The following is a 10,380-nucleotide window of genomic DNA, read 5'->3' as shown; positions in this document are numbered from 1 at the left end:
TCTTCTCCCATGTTGAAGGAAAAACTAATCAAAATCTGGAAGGAGAAAAAAACAAAACAAAAGACAACATACGAGACGTATTAAGATGACTGAATAACCTCCTAAGGAGGCAGCATTAACCATGTCACTTAAGGCAGAAGGAGAAGCTTTCCCAAAATAGGCCTTCTAAATGACTGCTGGCTTCCATCCAGACACAGGTGTTCTCCTTGTCCTAGGCTCGAATGATGCCACTCACCACTAACAGCTTTACATCCTAAGGAGTCTTTCATCCAGATCTACTTTCTTGCACCATCCGTGTATTCTTTAGTCCACAGCAATCAAGAACCTGGCCCAGAACATATTCCAGCTGGTAAGCAGTCATCAGAGTCCATAACACTTCCCTACCTCCCCAGGATTCATCTTTGTGAGGGGCTCAGATTGCTCTGGCAATGGGGGCCTGGGGAAGAACAGTACCTAGGTCATTGTGTTGCTTGCTTTATGACTCTGCAGGATGGAGCAAGCCTGCTGGTTTACTATTGAATTGGATGCTGAGCACAATAAGATTCTGTGTTCACTATAGGGGATGGCACACGACTGGCAAAGACAGCCACAGAAACATCTAAAAAAGAACAAATACACAGCAATTAGCTACCAGGTTACCAACAACAGAGGAGATGAACTTGCTGAGTTTTGCTTAATAAAAACGTCAGCGGGTGGCTGTAGCCCAAGCATCTTTCTCAGGAATCCAAAGCTTGTTGCTTGCTTAAATATTTATAAAGCAGAAGAAGAGGCAGAAGCAACCTGAGTTTTTTAAAACCAGCTGTCACTATGAGTAATCTTTAAACACGTCCCTCTGTATTTAAGACACCATTTCCATTACAAGATCTATTGAGCTCTAGGAAGTTTCACCAGCCCAGAGTTTTTGCACATGTGCTCGCTGCAGAAGAGACAGTTCAGTGCATCTTTACACAAGATAATGAGGGCCCGCCCCCCTACAGACTGAAACCTGCATTTGAAAATAATGGATGAGGTTCCCACTGGAGCTAGAATGGGTTTTTACTTGTTAACCATGGCAGTCCCACAGAAGACTAATAACACTGCCATTCAGGTTTATTTGGTAGAAGAATGGTACTGTTAGAACATTTGCTTACTTATTGATTTAAGTGCCCGAACCATTCCTTTGGGCAGGAAGATTATTTGAATAAAGCAAAACCAATTCTCCCCTCTGGACTGGCTAATGAAAGTTTGGCTCACTGTCAGAATAGCCAATGTAAAAGAACACCAGCAAATTTAAAACAAGCCGTGCTTCTCTCTGAAAACGGCTTGCTCACTTCTCTTACATCACCACCCAAGGCTAATATCTCCTGAGCTACGTCGGTATTTTCTTTATAGCCTCAATTTACTTTGTGCATTTGACAGCACAAAACCAAATTCATCCTCACACAAGTGCAGCACTGAAGGACGGTGGTTTGTGCCCTTCCTGTTTAGGAGATGGTGCAGCCCCCCGCATAGGCTAAGCTCAACCCCAAAGGCTACCCTAACTTGTATTCCCGGTAATATAGCAGGAAGGAATTGCCAGCGTGTACAACCACCCCAGCTCTTCCCACCTCTGACCTGCCCCAGATCCACCCCAGAATGTCCCTGGACTGGGAACTTCTTCCAGGGAAGCCCAAAGGCTCCTGTGCTGGTGCTGTTTACCAGGGGCAAGAGGTACAGCCCCTTTGGGCAAGCATAGCAGCTGCAAAAGACTGTAGGACAACACTGACTGTGGCCCTTTATGGCTAGGAAGTGTCACTGTATACTCAGTTAGCTTCCCCTTTTGGTTCATGAGGGGGTCTCTGCAGAGCAAGAGGGAAGGAAAAAACCCATTTTGATGAGCAGGAAAATGACAGTAAGGCCACAAACCCTGGCAGGAGGCTGAGAAACAGGGATAATACCCAAAGCTACTCCTTTATTCTTTAATTGACTAGATTACAAGCTTCCCGTAATTGCTAAAGAGCAGGCTGGATTCATTCTCGCTTTAAATGCAATAAATGCTCTGTTGAGCACATGACTCTCTGGGTCGGTATTTGGACTAAATTTGTGTTAGGAATTTAGAGAATGTCAAAATAATTTTACTTTTTAGATTTCTCTTCACAGTTCTTCACAGGGATATTTTACTCTATTACTCTAGAATGACAAGGATGTGATCAACAATATGGGATTAGGTTACTGAGAAAGCATATTTATAACCAACAGATGGAGGGGGATCTCTTTTCTAAAAATCTATCCCCTGAAGTGGCTCAATTTTTTTTTTAATAGCACCTCCTCATCATTGTAATATTTGAGTACTTCACACATATTAACAAATTTACCCCCACACTACCCTCCATGGTAAGGTAAGACCAACACCACTTTGCAGATGGGAAAACCGAGATACACAGAGGTCCTAGGCATTACAATAATACAAATAATAATGATAAATAAGTTACCCAGGGTCATACAGGGAGTCTATGGCAGAGCAGGGGATTAACTCCAGATCTCACGAATCTCAGAACAGTGCCTTAACTGCAAGAGTCTCCTTCCTCCCTGATTGAGCACACTAAGAGTATGTCTTCACTACCCATCTAGACATGATAAATCGACCCCCCTGAGCGCTTCTCCCGTTGACTCCTGTACTCCAGTGCCGCGAGAGGCGCAGGCAGAGTCAACAGGGAGCGGCTGCAGTCGACTCAGGGTAGTGGAGACACCACGGTAAGTCGATCTAAGTATGTCGACTTCAGCTACGGTATTCACATAGCTGAAGTTGCCTAACTTAGATCAACCCCCCCGTGTAGACCAGGGTTAAGGCGCTAGGTATTTTTGTTACCAATGGTACCAAATATTTAGTGCCAGTCAATCTACAGTAACTGTTGCTATTTCATCTGAATTGTCCACTGCTAATTCAAAGCACCAGTACACAATGTCGCTTGAGGGCATCAAATGATGCTGTTTTAAAAGACTGCATTTTGTGGACACGCAGCACGAATCTCAAATCCAAGAGACAGTCACTAACCAAGGCTACTAAGGAAACAATTACAGCTTGCAACTGGTTAACAATCTTTTTTCCATCCCATTTCTGTCACCATCCAGTCAGACGAGGAGCCTGGATTAAAGGGCTCTAGAATGCTACAAGCAAACAAATCCAGGTTACACAACATACAAAAGGCCAATAGTGTAAATTTAACAACGTGTAATGTGACAGGCTTAAAACACAATGCCACTGGTGAAAGGTAAATGGAATTTTAAAATTCCTTCTGTTTTAACAAGATAATTAGTTCTTACAGACACACACAAGGGCACTTTCTTTACAATACTTGATGTTTTACTTGGCAGCATCGCTTTAACTGCCATAAGAATTTCCAAAATAAAGTGAACAGTCACTGTTGGTAGCTTAAGTAGGTCCTGACTCCATCTCCGAGACAGGCCCTGTTCTTCTACCATTTGATTTAGGAGGATAGTATCAGTAGAGTCAACATGACTTCACTGGCTCTACTTTCTTAGTCCTCCCAGTGAACATCAGTAAAACTCCTCAGAGCAAATCCAGGAATTGAATCCAGCTCTCCTGCATCAGAGGCCAGCGCCATAACTCACTTGCCTTCCACACTCCCCTTGGGAGCTGCTGCTTAACCCTCCTTTTTTCTATAAAAGAATCAATAGGTTTGAAGCCCATAGGCATTTTTATACTCACTTGATCAATAATATTTACCTCTGATAACCATATTACAGTATTATGCTTTGGAGAGATATATTAAAACAGACATAAACTGTGCAGAAGGCACCATAGTAATGGAACAAACTCTTATTTAATATTCAGATTTAACCCATAGTCTGCATCCCACTAACAGCTGACCACATAAATTTCACTGAACTGGTTTCACGGTCATTGGAAAGGCCCCGTCTACACAGAAGTTTTTGCCCTCTTACAGTTGAATTAACACTAGCGTAGCTCCACTGGTGCTAGAAGGAGTGTATACAGGGCTCAGGTGTTTTCCCTACTGCATCACCAACACATGCTGTAGGAGTTATAGCCATGGTTATGGTGGTTAAACCTCCACTGGCCGGTTTTTACTAGTGCACTGCATTGCTACCACAAGTGGAGCTGGAATGGAGCTAGTCCTATAGCATGAGAGTTTCACAAAAGCCTGTGTGGACACAAGCGTGAACTTAGTGTGAACTGTAACACCTGAGACGGTGCAGTGATGGCTGCATGGACACCAAGCCAGTCTGAGCGTCCCCTTGACATTGCTTCGGTCTTTATGAGTGCTTTTCTGGACCAATGCACCCCCAACAGCAAGAACCCAATAGACATTATGAAGAATAATTGGCTCCTGCAGCACTTACCTTTCCAATTTGAGAAAACAGTGAGGTCAGAGAAGCTTCTATACTAGCTGGCAAGGGGCCCAGTGCAGCCACTGTTGGAAGCAATGCAGAGACATTGAAGTGACAGAAGGGATTTCTCCAGCGTGTCTACAAGTCATATGGGCAGATCGCATCAATTGATGCGCCTAGAATGAATGTATACCATAAAGACAGACAGTTACAAATAAGAAGGTATTCTAAGTCTTACTATACAGCAAACTTAACAATCACACAATCACACACAGCCTCTTTACCACACAAGAGGGTGCTAGAGACTGAGCAGCAGTCACCATCTGTCTCAAGATGAATGCAGTTTTATTGCTATTAAAAGGCCAAACCTTTAAGCAAAATTAATTTGACTTACAAAGCGTGGTTCTTTTTCAAGCTCTTTTATGGTGGTAGACCGACTTGCAAAACTGCATTTATTTCTGTAGCTCATACAGGGATTAGTTTTGCTAGCAGAGAGTGATGGGTGGATAAGTTCAAAAGAGGCATATTCATCCCTGTGCTGGAAGGGACAGAATGAGATGGTTTGCACCACCCTTATTCTATAGCTGGGGGGCTGGTCCATCTCTCAGTTGAGCTCCTCCTTCAATGGTCCCTCTGTGACTTTGCAAGGTGCAGAATTGTTGAGGTGCAGGCCCCGCCCATGCCTCTTCCTTCCTCTAATCTGCCCATAATTCACTTCTGCCTGGGAAAAATGAAGAGAGCCCACAATTTTTACTGTGTTGCTGTGCGCCTGCTATTACTTTCCTGTGGACCTTCCCCAGGTGACAGAAGTTGCTCGGCAGAAGATTCAAGGCTGCTTCTTGTCATCACTATCTTTAAGGTCATTTTATTTCTAGCCAGTTTCAGTCATGCTTAAGGAAAACATACACATTTTGTTGGTTTTTGATAGAAAGAAGAGTTTAAAAAAAAAATCCTGACCAAGTTTATTTTTCCCTGTACCAGGATAAGACAGTAATTACTGGGATGATCCTCTATGTGCCTTGCTGCCCTATTAATTTTCTAGTAAAATTAGCACAAAATGTTTCCTATGATCAGTTTATGCCCAGGTTGCTGAGACTACCCCCATAATTAAACCCACTCCATGCCTGATAAATCCTACACGTTTTTGTTATGGATAGGCAATCACCTGGAACAAGAGATTACGCCACCTCTGCAGAGTTAAGACAGATGCTGTTGTGACATAAGGTAACATTTTCTGTGATTTAGGAGCATAAGTCTTACTGAAAGTCAGTGGGACTCAGGCTCCCAAGTGACATCTGAAAATACGAATTAGGCACCTAAGTCACTTAGGCACTTCTCAAAATTATACTCTTTGGCCGGAACACACAATTTCTTAAATATGCGCCTTTAATAGGACAAACAGAACTACATATTAGAATATAGATGCACCTATGCATGCTAGATAGCCATACACTGCCATCATCAGACTTGTGGTGAAGCAGAGCCCAGTCTTTTCATTGCTTATTTCAAAATCTAAAAAAACAACAACAAAGAACACCCACACATTTCTGGACCTTCTGGTTGCGTGCATGACTTCATTCAAACCCTAACTCAAGACAGTGTCTGGCTGCAGATTACAAAGACTGGCTCAAACAGGAACACTTATTCACACTTTCACTCAGCACTTTTCAGCTGAGATTCCATGCTGGTCTTTCCAGGAGTCGCAGTCCAGGGGGCCTCCAGGATTGTGAGCTGCTGTACCAGAGCGCCCACCTTTATACTACGTCCAGTGTCCACTGACGGTAAATTCTAGGGAAGAAAACCCCAGTGAAGACAAGGCCTGAGTGTCACTGTGAAACTAAGAGCATGGACAAAAAAAAATTTAAAAAATAAGACAAGACCCCGTGAAAGCTACACACAGAACTACCACGATCCAGGTAGATTTCCCGCCTCCCTAGCAACTGTCTACACCGTCAAATTAACCGTTTCAAGGGCCCACATTAAGCAATACTGCCCTGACCTCTGCGAGCACAACACCAGCTAGAACCACGCTACTGAACGGCGCGCAGCCACGGGAGGGCCAGGCCGCCCCAGCCCGCTCACATGGCCGCCCCCCAAGGCGAGAAGGCTCCGTTACGCCAGGGCCGAGCTGCAAGGGCCAGGCGGCTCCTCCAGCCAGCCGGCCGGCGGCCTCCGAGCTCACCCAGCGAAGGGGGCAGCTGCTCTCCAGCGGATAAAATACCAGCGACCTAACGCCCAGCACATGCGAGGCCAAAAATACCCCCCTGCGCAGAGGTGGGGCCACGCTTTCGCCCCCGTCGGTGTCGATCTCCGGGGCAGCCCCCCGGCCGGTCCCTCCCGTACCTCGATCCCGCCTGGCCTCGGGTCTGCGGGAGCCTGGGGCCCGAGGCCTCCCCTCGTGGCCAGGGGCAGAGGCGAGGCCTTTGTGGAGCTGCGCAGAGCGGGAGGCCCAGGACTGAGCTGCAGCGCGGCCTGGCACCCGGGGAGCGGGGGGGGGGTCCGGAGCCACCGCCACGGGCGCTCCGCGGGGGCGGGGGGGGTGGCTCCCGTGCCGGGGCGGAGACGCGCAGCCCCGCGGATCCAGAGCGCGGCCGGGCCGGAGCCCGTCCCTGCTGCCGCCGCCCCGTCACCGCCGCCGGTGGGGGAGACGCGGGGGCGAGGAGGCCGCGGGGGCCCTTACGGGGGCCGGCTCCGCTCGCTCCTGCACGCGCGGCCGGTTGCAAAGGCGCCGCGCGCTGCAGCGACTTCCGGCTTCCCGCCGCCGGGCCTCGCGCGCTCGCCCGGCAGCCGCCCCCCAGCAGCGGCGGAGCCCAGGCGGGAGCCGCACGCGGCCGCTCCCGGGGCGGGGAGGGGGGATGCGAGAGAGCCTTGACTCGGGGCGTGACCCATTCCCCACCCCTGCCTGCAACAGCCTGGTCCGCCAAGCCGCGACTGGCCCTCGGGAGGGGGGTGGGGAACGTCTTTTGTGAACCCCCCCGCAGCAGCCTGTTGCCTGCCGGAGCGCTAGGGCCCGTGGGAATTTGGTCCCTAAAGCCCCCCAGGGCCGAGGCCGCGTGCGGGGCGCTGTTTGGGTTGGCGCGTTAGCCGTGATCCCGGGTGTGGGGGGAGCTGTTTTTGTTCGTTTTACACACTGTGGTGACTTTAAAAAGTGCAGCTTCTCGGGGTTGTGTTCGGGTTAGCTGTAAATCACTGTAAATGCCTGCACCGCCGCCAAGATTTCTAAACTTGAGTGCCGCCGGAAATTTTTCAAAGGTGCTGACCACACACAGCTGTGATTAACTTCCAGGGGAACTGCATACGCAGCCCTTTGAGAAACGGGCCCTTGGTCTAGGTTCCTCAGGCCCGGATGCGACAAACCCCGAAAACACACGTTTAATTTTATGCAAGTGCAAAATAAACAGGCTAGAGGAGACTTAAATACGGATTGAGGGCACATTTTTCAAAACGCACCTAGGGATTTAGGATGTTACAATTAGAGAGCCACATGGGCCTTGTTAAGGACCCACCCTCTGCAAATCAGCATCTTTTGAGGTGTTTCAGGTTAGACACCCAACATCACTACTCACCTTTGAAAATGTTGGCCTAGGAGCCTAATTTTAGGGACCCAGGTTTGACATTTTTGCTCTAGATAAATAGAGCTGGGTGGGAAGGGTGCTCAGATGGACAGCAGTAGATGGACCTGGGTAGCTAGATCGTTTTCATTCTCACCTTTGCTGCTGCAGTTTGTCTGGCCAGGGCAAAGGTAGAACAGTTTACACTGAGCATTTGATTAAACTTAATACAGGAGCTTAGATTTTGTCAGAAGAGCCTATCTTTTTGGCAGCCACAATTTCCTTGTATGGTTCTTTTGGTGTTTTAGCCCTTTGTCTACAAACCTCACAGGGGCTTAACCGTAGTTAATGAGATCCTGTCGTGGGAAGGAACATTACAACTGCTGCTCACATGTATTTTCAGAGAAAGGCATCCGTACGGCCCCATAACTAAAGTAAAACATTCCCCAAGACAGGATAATTATACATTTCATGCCAATTCTCAATGGTGGCACCGTCACTGGCTTTCTGATAAGCATCTGCTTAGATCTCACTCCTTCCTCCTTTATCACATTCTGTGGGAGGCTGCCAGGGCCCACGTAACAAATTGCTACTGTTCAGACACCACAACCAGTAATTAGAAAAGTTGATTTACAGTGGAGCACAGCGGCAATCTCTGACTGCAAAGGAAGAGGCAGCTAAGTTTAGAATTTGGAGAAAGCCAAAGGGCAGTCACACAGACAGTTCTTCAAGGATAGTGCAGGTTCGAGCAGAGAGGGAACTATGAGTTAGACAAATCCAGATTCTTATTTCTGCACCTACTGGTAGAGTTCCTGATCTTCGTTTCCCTGGCAGGCCAAGCTTTTTGTTGCTTCAAAACCAGTAACTACAGCGTCCAAGACTGCTGACAGTTTCAGGTGGATTGGGTGCTAAAGACCATTTTGATTTTGTTTTTAAACTTTGGGTAACTTTTCTTTTGTGAATACACCCACAAACCTTTCTTTTCAAGATACTTTTAGATCCCTAGAGAATAATTCCCTTATTTTATTTACAGTATTTTCTTTGTCATAAAATTGCAGAGAGTCACTTTAAATCTTTGCTTTGATGCTGAACTGCACGTAGATGGCAGCAATAAATCCATTCATATATTGTGCTGGTGCAGAGTCAGAAATATTTCATGATTTCCTATGTTATAAAACTCTTGTTCAAATAAATATGTCCCATAAGCATTGTGCTTGTCTATTTATAGTCTGGATTTGTAAAACTTCCTTTTAGTAGGGGTCAGTAGCAGAGCTGCTCTTCCCAGTTCTCCTGTGCTGTTTTATTCTGCCACCAGCTCCACTACAAAGAGAAATTCATGAACACAGAAAGTTTCATTTTGAAATCCGCTGGGCAGTGCAGAGCCAACTGAAGCAAACAGTGAAAGGGAGGAGGGCGTAGTGCTTAGATAAATCTGAACAGACTGAGCCTTGGGGGTACGTCTTCACTAGCTGGCCCAGGTGGGAATACGGGTTAGAACCCCAGTTCTGCTTTCATTTGGGCTAGTAACTTGCCCACCTTGGAATGAGGATGCAGGCTAAATCACTTGAGTGCTGATACTCCTTCAGTGTCTTCCCACAATTCCCTGTGTGCCCAGAGGACAAACAAGTGCTCCCACAGTTCACTAGAAAAGAATCAAAGGGCAGGTCAGCTTAATGAGCACAAAACACTATGAGATATACCCAGTGGTGAGCTGGAGCTGGTTGTTAAATTTAGAAGCCCTTTTAGAACCTGTTGTCCTGCGAGGGACAACCTGTTCTAAAAAGGCTTCTAAATTTAACAACCGTCCAAAAGTGGCGCCTTAGGCCCCACCTCCGTGGGTGCTCCGGGGCTGGAGCACCCACGGGGAGAATTTGGTGGGTGCAGAGCACCCACCGACAGCTCCTCGCCTGGCCCCAGCTCACCTCCGCTCCGCCTCTGCCTTCTCCCCTGAACGCACCACCCCACTCTGCTTCTCTGCCTGCCGCCCCCCCCCCCACTTCCTGTGAATCAGCTGTTTGTGCGGAAAGTCTGGGAGGGCTGAGAAGCAAGCGGCAGCTTCACACTCAGGCCCAGGGAGGAGGAGGCAGAGCAGAGGGGGGCGAGGGGGCGCGAGGAGGGCCGTCTGCGCCGGAGCAGGTAACCAGGGGGGTGCGCAGGGCAACCGCTCTGTGCCCTAGCTCACCTCCGCCGCCCTGGGCCTAAGCGCGAAGCCACCACTTGCTTCTCAGCCCTCGCAGGCTTCCCGCCAAACAGCTGATTTGCGAGAAACTGGGGGGGTCGGGGCAGGCGCGTTCAGGGGAGGAGGTGGAGCAGAGGTGAGCTGGGGCCAGGCACAGGGCGGGGAACTGCCGGTGGGTGCTCTGTTTAATCAAATTTTCCCTGTGGGTGCTCCATCCCTGGAGCGCCCACGGAGTTGGTGCCTAAGGTGCCACTTTTGATGTGATCGGTGGGGGGAGCGGCTGCTCCCCCACCCCTAGGAGCCAGAGGGTCCTGCCGGATG

The 10,380-nt window shown here is 48.4% G+C and overlaps 1 long non-coding RNA gene and 1 other non-coding gene across 2 annotated transcripts; both read right to left on the bottom strand.

Annotated features, from left to right (window-relative positions):
- LOC140894986 (uncharacterized) lies at window positions 1-7,431 on the bottom strand. Its single transcript, XR_012154016.1, has 4 exons — window positions 4,724-7,431; window positions 4,342-4,505; window positions 3,014-3,639; window positions 1-598 (listed from the first exon to the last, which is right to left on the bottom strand). It is a non-coding gene; the product is annotated as an uncharacterized lncRNA (long non-coding RNA).
- On the bottom strand, window positions 3,379-3,509 carry LOC140895217 (small Cajal body-specific RNA 15). Its single transcript, XR_012154152.1, has one exon.
- Window positions 7,432-10,380: the final 2,949 nt, after the last annotated feature.

The sequence above is a fragment of the Lepidochelys kempii genome, chromosome 10, assembly GCF_965140265.1.
Source record: "Lepidochelys kempii isolate rLepKem1 chromosome 10, rLepKem1.hap2, whole genome shotgun sequence".
In the NCBI taxonomy this organism is placed as follows: Eukaryota; Metazoa; Chordata; order Testudines; family Cheloniidae; genus Lepidochelys; species Lepidochelys kempii.
This window is presented reverse-complemented; position numbering and strand designations above follow the sequence as displayed.